Source organism: Aegilops tauschii, chromosome 5 (genome assembly GCF_002575655.3).
Source record: "Aegilops tauschii subsp. strangulata cultivar AL8/78 chromosome 5, Aet v6.0, whole genome shotgun sequence".
Taxonomy (NCBI): Eukaryota; Viridiplantae; Streptophyta; class Magnoliopsida; order Poales; family Poaceae; genus Aegilops; species Aegilops tauschii.
In genome coordinates, this window is record NC_053039.3 from 132636373 (window position 1) to 132647527 (window position 11155).

The window sequence follows — 11155 nt, forward strand, 5'->3', positions numbered from 1 at the left end:
CTGGAAGTAAGCAATTTGAGGAAATTGTACGCAAGCAAGGAAGACACCGAAAGAATCAAGGTGTTGGTTTTGAACAAAAGTTCAATGCCAATGGAGTTGAGTGGGAAGAAGATCAATACCCCAAGACGAAGTTTGTTCCTCAACAAAAGAAGTATGATCCTACTTCTTTCAAAGGGACACAAGCTCAAGATGATCTTCCACCACAAGACCATAAGCAAAAAGGCAAGGACAAGCTTCAAGAGGAAATTGATGCATTTGAAGAAGCACCTAAGGCCTTGGTTAAGTGGGTTCCCAAGACCACATCAAGTTCTACTTCATCAAGTACAACTACAACTCCAAGGATTCCCATCAAGATGGTGTGGATCCATAAGAAGAAGGTCTAAAGAGTTCTTGAGGGTGACTCCGCCAACATACTTCACTCTTATCATTTTGGCGAGGACAAGTGCAAACAACTTCCATATCTTGCACTAGTTCAAGGAGTCACAAACCCTCTTGTTGGTAAGACAAGGGACAAGGTAACTCAATGCTTTCATGGACATCATCTTGTGTATGCATCACTCTATGTCCATGGATATCCTTGTTTGTTCCTTGTGGGACTAACCCGTGTAGGTATTGAAAGTGCAACTCACTCCAAAGGATTGCTCCAAATGCTCTACATCAACATTGAGCATCTACATCTTCAACACCTACATGAAGTCATCATTGACAAAACCCAAGGTTAGTTCATCCCTCTTAGGGGGGATTTCACATCTAGGGGGAGCTTTACTCTAATCAATTGAGGTAAAGCAACTCTAATGGTGTGAACACAACAATGCTTTATGTAAAAGTGGTAACCCCACTTGTGCTTAAACGATGAGTATGACCTATGATCAAATGTTCTCATTTGACTCCTAAGTCAATATACTCATATATAGATGACCTAGTCATCGCCAAATTGCTTGATAGATGCTAGAGTGTTTGTGCATGCTTTGTCACATATTTCATTTGCCATTTTATTGTGTGAGCATGTTGGTTGCATATTTTACTCATTCGAGGACATCCATTTGTTGTTTTGATTGTTTGGCTCTTTCTCTTTTGCCAAATGGATGGACAAGAATGTCTAAGAACTCCCTCTAGCTATCTATGCTTTCCTCGTCTCAAACTCTATTCATGCTACATCACAAAGTTTGATCAAGTCAAATTCGAACCACTCTGTGTGAGGAGCACTCGGAGTTCCCGATTCATCATAGACTTAAACCTCCAAAACCCCTTTGTGCTTCTCGGTCTGACCGATTCATCCTTTTCGGTCCTATCGAGTCACTAAGTTGATCTAGGGTTTTCAATCTCGGTGCAACCGATTAGAACTTTTCGGTCACACCGAGTTGCAGTAACTGCTTGCAGTTTTGCATCTCGGTGCCACCGAGTCGTTCCACTCGGTCACACCGACAGGGTCAGGTTATATATACCGACAGGCCAAATTTTGGAAAAAAAATTTCCGAACCTTCTCGCCCGCGCATAACCTGCTCTGCCTCTTTGGGTCTTCGGATCGTCCTCTAATCGCTAGCGACCTCCTACCGCTGGTCTCCGCCGCCGTCAACGGAAATCTCCACTGCCGTTGCCGCCGTAGCAAGTTCGTCGCCGAACTAGGGTACGAACTTGAACTTTGTGCTAATCCTTAACTCCGATTCTTAGCACATTGCTTTGCCATGATTCTTGCCACGATTGAAATCATCCTGTCCAGCGAAAACGTCCCGTAAATTAGTTTTGATTTGAACATTTAGGGTTAGGTCTCCGCCAAATTCATCTCGGACCAACCGAGTTGTAGAAATCGGTCTCACCGATTTTGGCTTAGGCTAGAGCACATGCGTTTTCGGTCTGACCGAAAACTGCAAATCGGTGTGACCGAGTTCGATTCTCTGTGAAACCCTAGCAGTCTCGGTACCACCGAACTGTGACTCGGTCTGACCGAGTTCACTAGTTTAGGTTCCAAAAGCTGCTTCGGTATCACCGAGTTTACAAATCGGTAGATCCGAAATGCTTTCTGTGAAGAAGTAAAACTAAGTTTTTGAGTCATCCATTTTGCAAAACTCCTATACTTTGTGATGCTCATCTACTCTACCTCATCTATAACCTATTCACAGGGTCTGCTGTCAGAATATTTGCAGAGATGTCTGACCAGAGTGATAGTCAGAACAGGTCTGAGCAACAGGTGCAGATGAGTGAGGGTTCAGATCCCTCTAGCAGCTATGATGAAGGCAGCAGGAGCACACCAAGCAATCTGCCAAAGGCTGCTACCAGGGCAAGGAAGAAGAAAACTTCAGACTCTGAAGATGAAGATTATGTGGCAGTTGAAGATGAAGCCACTTCAAAGAAGAAGGTGCTTAAGAAAGAGTATGGCACAACTGCTACAACAAAGCCTGGTCTGAAAACAAAGATGCCAGCAAGAAGACAACCAATGAGGAAAGTTGCCACAGGGGAAACTATGAAGTTCACCACTGAATCTGAAGAAGAAGAAGCTAGTGAGGATAAGAATAAGAAGAGGGCCAGAACCACTACTGCCAGAGTTCTTGGCAAGCCCTCAATGAGGAGAGATTCAGAAGAAGAGGAAGAGGAAGAGGATGCCGCACCAGCACCCAAAGCACAAAAGCTTATGGGAGATGCAATCAAATCAGGGGCTGCTCCATCAAAGCCCAAAGCTGCTGCTCCAGCTCCAAAACCAAAACCCAAGAGAAGCACTAGGAACATACCTGCTGAAGAGAAGAACAAGGCCCCAGTGCCTCAATCTACTGAAGAAGAAGAAGATGATTCTGTTATTTTGAGGATGCTGAAGCCCAAGATCCCTGATCACATTGATGCACACCCAGTTGCAAAGAACATGAAGATCAGGAAGGATGCAGGATTGAGACTATGGAGACAGTCTGATCCATATGCTATCAGGAGAAGGACTGCTGTGGACTACAGGTTTCACACTAAGGAACATCAGGACTTCTATGAGACTATTCTGCTTGACAAGAAGCCCATTGTGTGTGATATGAGATGAGTTGACTGTGAATTCATCAAGGAGAATGAGGATCACTTCCCTAGCGTGCTTGATAGTTTTATGGCATGTGGAGTGGATACTTTTGTTGCCCAGAAGCTCACCAAGTGGAATGATGAGCTCATCATGCAGTTTTACTCCACTGCCCACTTCTATCCAGATGGGAGGATAGTATGGATGTCTGAGGGTATTAGGTACCAGTCTAAAGTTGAGGAATGGGCTAAGCTAATCAATGCTCCTGAGGAACATGAGGATGACTTGGACATTTATGCAGAGAAGAAGAAAGACCACAACACTATGGCCAACATGTACAAAGAGATCCCAGATGCTGCTTTGGATACACATAAGTTTGGATCAGTTCACTATCTGTTGTCTGGTCTGCCAACCATAAACTGGATCTTAAGGCACACACTGCTACCCAAGTCAGGTGATCACAAGATGATCAGAGGACATGCCATCAACTTGCTGCACATATTTGATGTTCCACAGAAGTTCAAATTATGAGCCTGATTGTAGAGACAATCAAGAGGACTGCTGCTGACCAAAAGAGAAGTTGTGGGTATGCCCCACACATTCAGGAGCTCATTAACTCAAAGATGGGCAAAGGCAAGTACATTTTGGATAAGGAGCACCTGCCCATCTATCCTGAATTTGAAGATAACACTGTTGTGATGAATGAGAATGAACCATCTTCAGCTCAAGCACATGAAAAGAGAGAGAAGGCTAAGGCAGAGAAGGCTGCAAACATGCCAACAATAGAGGAGGCATCTCAGGTATTCTTGAAGAGCAAGCAAGACCAGCTTGAATACCTGATCCAATCCACCCTGAGGATTGAGAAGGGCTTGGCCTCCCTGACCAAGAACCAGGAGAGTCTGGAGAGGATCATTGAGCAGAAATTCTATGACCTTGATGTCAAGGTAACAGAGATCCAAACTGCAGTTGAGCAACTTCAGGAAGAAGCAGAGGAGAAGAAGGGCAAGTCTACCACATATGCTTTTGTCAGAGTGCCCAGAGGACAGAGATATGCTGCAGTGCCAGTGACAGACACCAGAGCTACAACATCAGCACCAGCAGCTACAGCTCCAGTTCCACCTCCAGCAGCTACTCCACCAGCTCCAGCTACTTCATCTGAAGCCTTCATTCTTGGAGTTCTCTCGACACCTCCTCACCAAGATCAAGCCTGAGAGTCATTTAGCACTATGCTGTTTTTGAACTTTTTGGTAACTTGTTGCCAAAGGGGGAGAAAAATGTATAGCTCATAGGCTTCGAGAGAGAGAGAGAGTGTTGGTTTATCTCTCTTTGCACTTATTTGGTTTGGTTTGAAACTTTATTGTGTGCTTGTGTGAGCTACTTATGAGATACTTGTTTGATCATGTGTTTGATTATATGCTACCCTTAATGCTTGTTGGATGTTATTATCTTTTATATCCTAGATGATCATTCACTTGTTTTGGTGATGAGTGCATGCTTTAACTTCTATCATTTTGAGCGCTCCACCAAGATGTATGTGACATGGAAGAGTAACCCATGTTCCTAATCGATTGTGCATTTGCATTCAAAAGCAAATTTTAAATAATGCACAAATTTAGGGGGAGCTCTTGCTTTTCACATACTTCTCGAAGCGACGATGTTTTTCAATACTATTTATCATTTGTCGAAGCTTTGATCTATATGTTGTCATCAATTACCAAAAAGGGGGAGATTGAAAGTGCAACTATCCCTGGGTGGTTTTGGTAATTCCTAACAACATATAGCTCATTGAGCTAATGCTATTTCAAGATGAATATTTCAGGAAAGCTCAATGATTGGCATGGCATGGATTAGAAAGTGGACCCTTCAAATTGCTAAGGACAAAAGATTGGCTCAAACTCAAAGCACAAGACTCTACATTTTCTATTTTAGTGATCCAAGATCACATTGAGTCTACAGGAAAAGACAATACTATTAAGAAGGGATGAGGTGTTGCTTAATGAGGTTCTTTCTCAAAATGCTTAGTGATATGCTCCAAAACCCTCCACTACTTTCTCATATCCACATATGTCCCAAACCAAATATCCAACTCGGCCCCACCGATTCTTTCTATCCGGAGCCACCGAGTTCAGTTGACATAGCCATTGCAAGAAACCCGTCTTTTCGGTATCATCGATAGGGATCTCGGTCTCACCGAGATGGGATTGTAATCTCTCTGTTTCTCTTCGTAACGTTTCGGTCCAACCGAGATGAGCGATCGGTCCCACCGAGACTGCAATGCAAACACTCTGTTTCCTTTTCGTAACATTTTTGTCCAACCGAGATGAGCGAATCGGTCCCACCGAGTTTGCCTGGCCAACTCTCTGTTTGACTATTACCAAAATCAGTCTCACCGAGTTTGTCTAATTGTCGGCTTTCTGGGAACGGGGGTCCCCAGACTTGCCTGCCTGCGGCCCACGGCGTGGCTAAGCCAGCAGGTCGTACGACCCATCTTCATCAACAAGGCATCCAAGACCCTCGCGAGGGTCCAAGCCTCGCGAGGCGGACGACGCAAGACCTCCTCAGGAGTGGCCTAGCCAGGCAGGCTCACGAGGAGCGGAGATATCAAGGCAGGGCAAAACCTCACGAGGCTCTCATGACGTGAGCCATGACGAACGACACCAGGCGGGCGCCAGTGCCCTCAGCGTCCTTGTTTCCTCTTTGGTGCTAAGGAGGCCAGCGCAGGCGAGGAGAACCGAGGCATCAGGCAAAGGTTGCTATATCGGTGCAATGAGACCAAGACCAGGAGGACTGCAAGGCGGAGGTCATCGTGGAGCCCAAGACGGCGTCACCACCAGAGCCTTTTGCAGGCGAAGACCACTTTTGTCAGGATAGCTTGTACTAGCTGTCCCCCTTCAAATTTGCCCGTCGTTGTTGGCTCCCTTCCCGCTCAATATTTGGGAAGAGGACCAGGGCCTATATAAGTAGAGCTAGCCACCGCAGTAGAGGGGATCGAGCAATTCACCGAGCTCTCACCCGCTAAGACACCAAGCACAAGAACACCTCAACCTCAGGAGGTTGTTCTTCCCTTGTACTGTTCATCATCAGCCCTAGAGGCAATCCACCACCACCACACTGGAGTAGGGTATTACACCACAATGGTGGCCCGAACCAGTATAAATCTCGTGTCTCTCTGTGTTGCGAGTTTGTCTAGTTCGTCCGCGAGATCTTAGCGAGCTAGGGCATAGATCAGTAAAAGGGAAAGACTTCGCGCGCACCCCAGTGTTCGAACCTTAAGGGTTTGCCGGAACCCCACATCCGACATTTGGCGCGCCAGGTAGGGGTGCGCCATAGCCTCCCTCTCGTCGATCAGTCGGTCAGTCGCTCCGTCGTCTCCATGGTGGACGCTCGCCGTGCTCGAGGTGAGCGTCGGGCTGCCCTCACCGCCCGCGTCGCACAGACGGCTCCCGTTGGCGGGCCACCTCGTCGTTCTCCGTCTCCCGCCGCCAACGCTGCCACCGGCCCGGCGGGGAACGAGCAGCAGGCGTCCTCGCTGCATCCTTCGATGCGGCAGGACGGCCACACTGCCACTCCATCGGTTACCCCGGCCGGTTCTTCGTCTCACGCGCGCCGCGCTCCCATGGAGGCGTGGGCCGTGCTCCTCGCGGTGAATGAACTCCTACGCTACCGCCCAGTCGATGACCTCTACGAGGAGTGGCTCGATCGCGTCGCCTAGCTCGTTCGCGCCGCAGGGGGCTCCCCGGCGCCGTGCCTCTCTCTGCCTCACCCTCAGCCAGCCGTGGGCAACGAGACCCATGACGCGCCTCCACCACCACTGCCTCAAGACGGTGCCTTGGCACCAAGGCGCGCGGCTCCGCGGCGTGATCCACCACGCTCGGCGCCCGCGCGAAGAGAGAAGCTGCCAAGAAATCCCGTGGCCGCGAGAAGCTGCGCCTGCGCTCCCCGCGCCGCCTCGTCAAGACCGCGTGCCGCCCGCAGCAGCACCGCGTGGACCTCGCCAAGACCAAGCTCCACCTCCGAAGCGGGCCCCAGCAACCACGTTTGGCTGCCGCGCCTTCACCCCCCGAGCTGCGTAGCGTCGCCTGGCCTGGCAAGTTCAAGCCGGATCTGCCTCCTCGCTACGACGGCACCACCGACCCCGCGGAGTTCCTGCAGCTCTACGAGCTGAGCATCGAAGCAGCCAACGGCGATGAAAAAGTCATGGCGAACTGGTTTCCCATGGCTCTCAAGGATGGAGCCCGCTCCCGGCTCCTGAACCTGCAGCACGGCTCGATCTCCTCCTAGGACGAGATGCGCGACCGCTTCGTCGCCAACTTCCAGGGCACTCGCGACCGCCCGCCGGCCGCGGGTGACCTGCGCCGCATCAGGCAACAACCAGGAGAGACCCTCCAGAAGTACATCCAGCGCTTCAACAACACCCGCCTCAAGATCCCCAAGGTCACGGATGAGGCCATCATCTCTGCATTCTCCGACGGCGTCCGTGATGTCAAGATGAAGGAAGAGCTCGCTATCCATGAGGAGCTCTACACGTCTTAGGAGCTGTTCAACCTGGCGACCAAGTGCGCAAGAGCTGAGGAGGGGCGCCTCTCTCTCCTTGAGCTGCCAGCCACGGCGAAGAGGAGAAGAAAGCCAAGGCCAAGGACGTGAAGCGCAAGGAAGCAGTTGTGCTCGCAGCAGAGCCCGACACCAAGCGAGGCAGAGATCTGCCCGAATCATCCAGGAACAGCCGACCGTTCTGCGCCTTCCAGAACCTGAACACCCACAACACGAGCGATTGTCAAGAGGTCAGAGCCATACGAGAAGGACGTTTTGGTCGACACCCCGAGCGCAGCGACCGGGGCTATGGCCGTGGAGGAGGACGTGGAGGCGGACGCTGGGACGACCGTGGCCCGCGCTAGGAGTGGCGCGACCGGCGTCATGAGGACCGCTGGCAGGACCAACCTCGCGAGGGCGCCTGGAGGGACCAGCCTCGTGAGGATCACCCCCAAGGCAACACCGGTCTTCCCCCGCTGCCGCCACCAAGAAGGAACGACGACCACCACCAGGAAGAGGGGGCTGGGGGCTTCCAGGAGCCGCGTGCAATCGCATGCATCTTGGGTAGCGCCCAGGCCCCAGCCTCTCAGCGCATCTTCAAACAGTTCGCTCGCGAGGTGAACGCGGTGCTCCCCAAGCTCGAGGCCACGTGCCCGCTCAAGTGGTCCCAGTGCGCCATCACTTTCAACTCGGTAGATCAGCTCAAGTGCGCGGCCACCGCCGGCGCCCTCCCGATGTTGTGTTCCCCAGTCATCAGCTATATGCAGGTTACCAAGACCCTCATCGACGGCGGCGCAGGGCTCAACGTCCTGTCCGTCGACACGTTCGACAACCTCCAAGTGCCATATGAGCAGCTCCAGCCTACCAAGCCTTTCTCAGGAGTGACCAACGGTTCCACCACACCGATAGGGCAGGTCCGCCTGCCTGTCACCTTCGGAGAGTGCAAGAACTACCGCACCGAGCTCATCGACTTCAACATCGCGCACATCCGCCTGCCGTACAATGCCATCCTCGGGTATCCAGCCCTGGCCAAGTTCATGGCAGTCACCCATCACGGCTACAACGTCCTCAAGATGCTAGGAAGCGGAGGAATCATCACAGTCCCATGTGAAGAGAGGGATGCGGTGTGCTCCCTCGAGCGCGCCTTCCAAGCTGCAGCAATCGATGACCCCGACAACAGAAGTGAGGGCCCTCCGGAGGCCATCCCCAAGAAGAAGCAGCTACGCCGCGCAGGACCTCAGGAGGATGGCGTCACGGCAGGAGCCTCATCAGGATCAGCGTCCGTCCCAGGGGCGCCTCCCTCCATCGCATAGGAAGGCGCGCCCGGCGCCCTCCTTGGGCAGGGCTCGGGGGCTCTCTTCTGGAGGGCTTCAGACCTTGCCAACCTCATGAGGGAGGCGCTTGGGCAACACTTGGAGGCGTGCTTCGCGGCACATGTTCCTCAAGAGAGCACAGGGCAAGGAGTGCCCACCACTCAGGAGTTCATCACCAAGACCACTCAGGAACTGCAAGACGCAAGAACCATGCGTGGTGACAGCCGCTCACGAGGCGCAGCTCCCCATCCTGGCGAGGATGCTGGGCTGCGTGTCTGCATCGACGTCCCAGGGCTCAACAGGGCCGCATCTCAGGAGCGCTTCTGGCCTTCACGTGTGGGCCGCTGCGAGGGCCCGCCACACAGCTACGTTTGCATGCCCTTCGGCTTGCCGAGCGTGGCGTCAGCCTATCAGCGCAACATGCGGCGTGTCCTGGCGGCTCAGGAGGCCAGGTACCACGCCATCCTGGAGGAAATGGAGACAGTCTTCAGGGAACCTCCCGAGGCTCAGGGCTCCGGTGGCTCATGAAGAGTCATTCCTTCGACGCACCCCTTCAGCTGCACCAACTCTACTTCGTCTACAGAACCAGGTGACATCTTCCAAGCTCGTTTAGCTGGGAGCGCCCCTCGGGCTGCATTATTCCCAGGCCGCGTGGGTCCGTCCCTGCGGCATGTATCCCTTTTGCTTATGTCTTTAGCTTACCTTGTTGGGGGCGCCCCTCGGGCTGCATCATCCCCAAGCCGCTCGGGCCGGACCCGGTGGCATGTATCTTCCTGCACTTATCCAAGTTGATCTGCTTTCCATGCTTAACCTGCCTACGGCTATCGCCTGCTCGATCACCACCCGCCGCGGGTCCATTCACCCCGTGCAATTTGCTTGCGCGTTAAAAGGGGGGCTCCTGAGCATCGTGATTCAGGAGCTCTTACTGGCTCTGCAGCCCTCACCCCCTGGCCTTGACCACGGCATCGCGACCTGGCATACCAGCGGCGGCTGAGCTCGCTCGAGGGCCGGGACCTGAGGACGTAGAGTGCTTGCATCTAACCGCCTTGCAGGAACATACAGTCACCAAGACTCAAGACCAGGTGCAACCCGCCTTGAGGTAGGGCCTCGTGAGTCCCGCGCTGGCTCACGAGTGCCCAGATACACCTCGCAGCCCTGCCGTGCAAGCCACGTGTCAGGGCGGGGCTGTACACGCCCCGGGGGCTCCTCCCGGAGGGGCCCCCCATCCCACGCACAAGTGGAAGCACCATGCTCCGCGCTGGCCGTCGACACTGCCGAGGAGTGGCTATGCCCACGCACAAACGGAAGCACTATGCTCCGCGCTGGTGATAAACAACTGAGGGCGGCCCCACGGTCGTACCAACCTCAAGGAGCCCAGAGCTCAGCGTCCAGCCTCACCGCAACGCCTCCCCTCGGGAGAGCCATGCGAGGGGGCTGGGCACGGGGGCTGCGCTCGGGTCACTCCCAAGCGCACGCCACCCAACCAAGTCTCCCGGACCTGGGCGTCGCGCGCCCCTCCCGAGGCCTCGGTGAGGGCAGGTATGGAAATTGTTTGCACGTCAAGGGGGACTCCTGAGCATCGCGACTCAGGAGCCTAACTGGTCACGTAGCCCCTCACTCCTTGGTCCGTCTTGGTCTCCGATCGGCCCAATGGCGGTTGAGGTATGCGTGGGGCCAGGCTCTGCCGATGTAGAACATTAATCTATCCTCGCGAACTCTCCCTATAAGCTGTTTGCGCGTCAAGGGGGACTCCTGAGCATCGCGACTCGGGAGCCTAACTGGTCACGTAGCCCCTCACTCCTTGGTCTTTCCTGGTCTCCGGTCGGCCCAATGGCGGTTGAGGTATGCGTGGGGCCGGGCTCTGCCGACGCAGAACGCAAAGCAAATAGGAAGGAAATCGCAAAATCTCGAAGCAAATATTACAAACACATTGTCCTCACGATATCAAATGAAAAGTCTAAATGCCTCCACGAGGCCTAATGCATGTTGCAGGAACGAAACGGGAGAACAACCACGGGTCACTCCTGGGCACCGCCATCACCTGCGGAAGGTGCTACTTCGTGAGCAGCGTTGTCTTCACCTTCACCACCAGCTGCAGGATCGGCGACATCGCCGGACAGAGGAGCGGAGACAAAGCCGCGGAACTTCTGTCGGGTGGTTGGTGCGACATATGCCAATGGATGGCTTATAATTGTGGGTGCCAATAAGACATCGCCGGTGCCTGGAAACGGGATGAGGCGAAGACATGCACGCCGGCGGATCTTACCCAGGTTCTGGGCTCTCCGAGGAGATAACACCCCTAGTCCTGCTCTGCGGGGTCTCC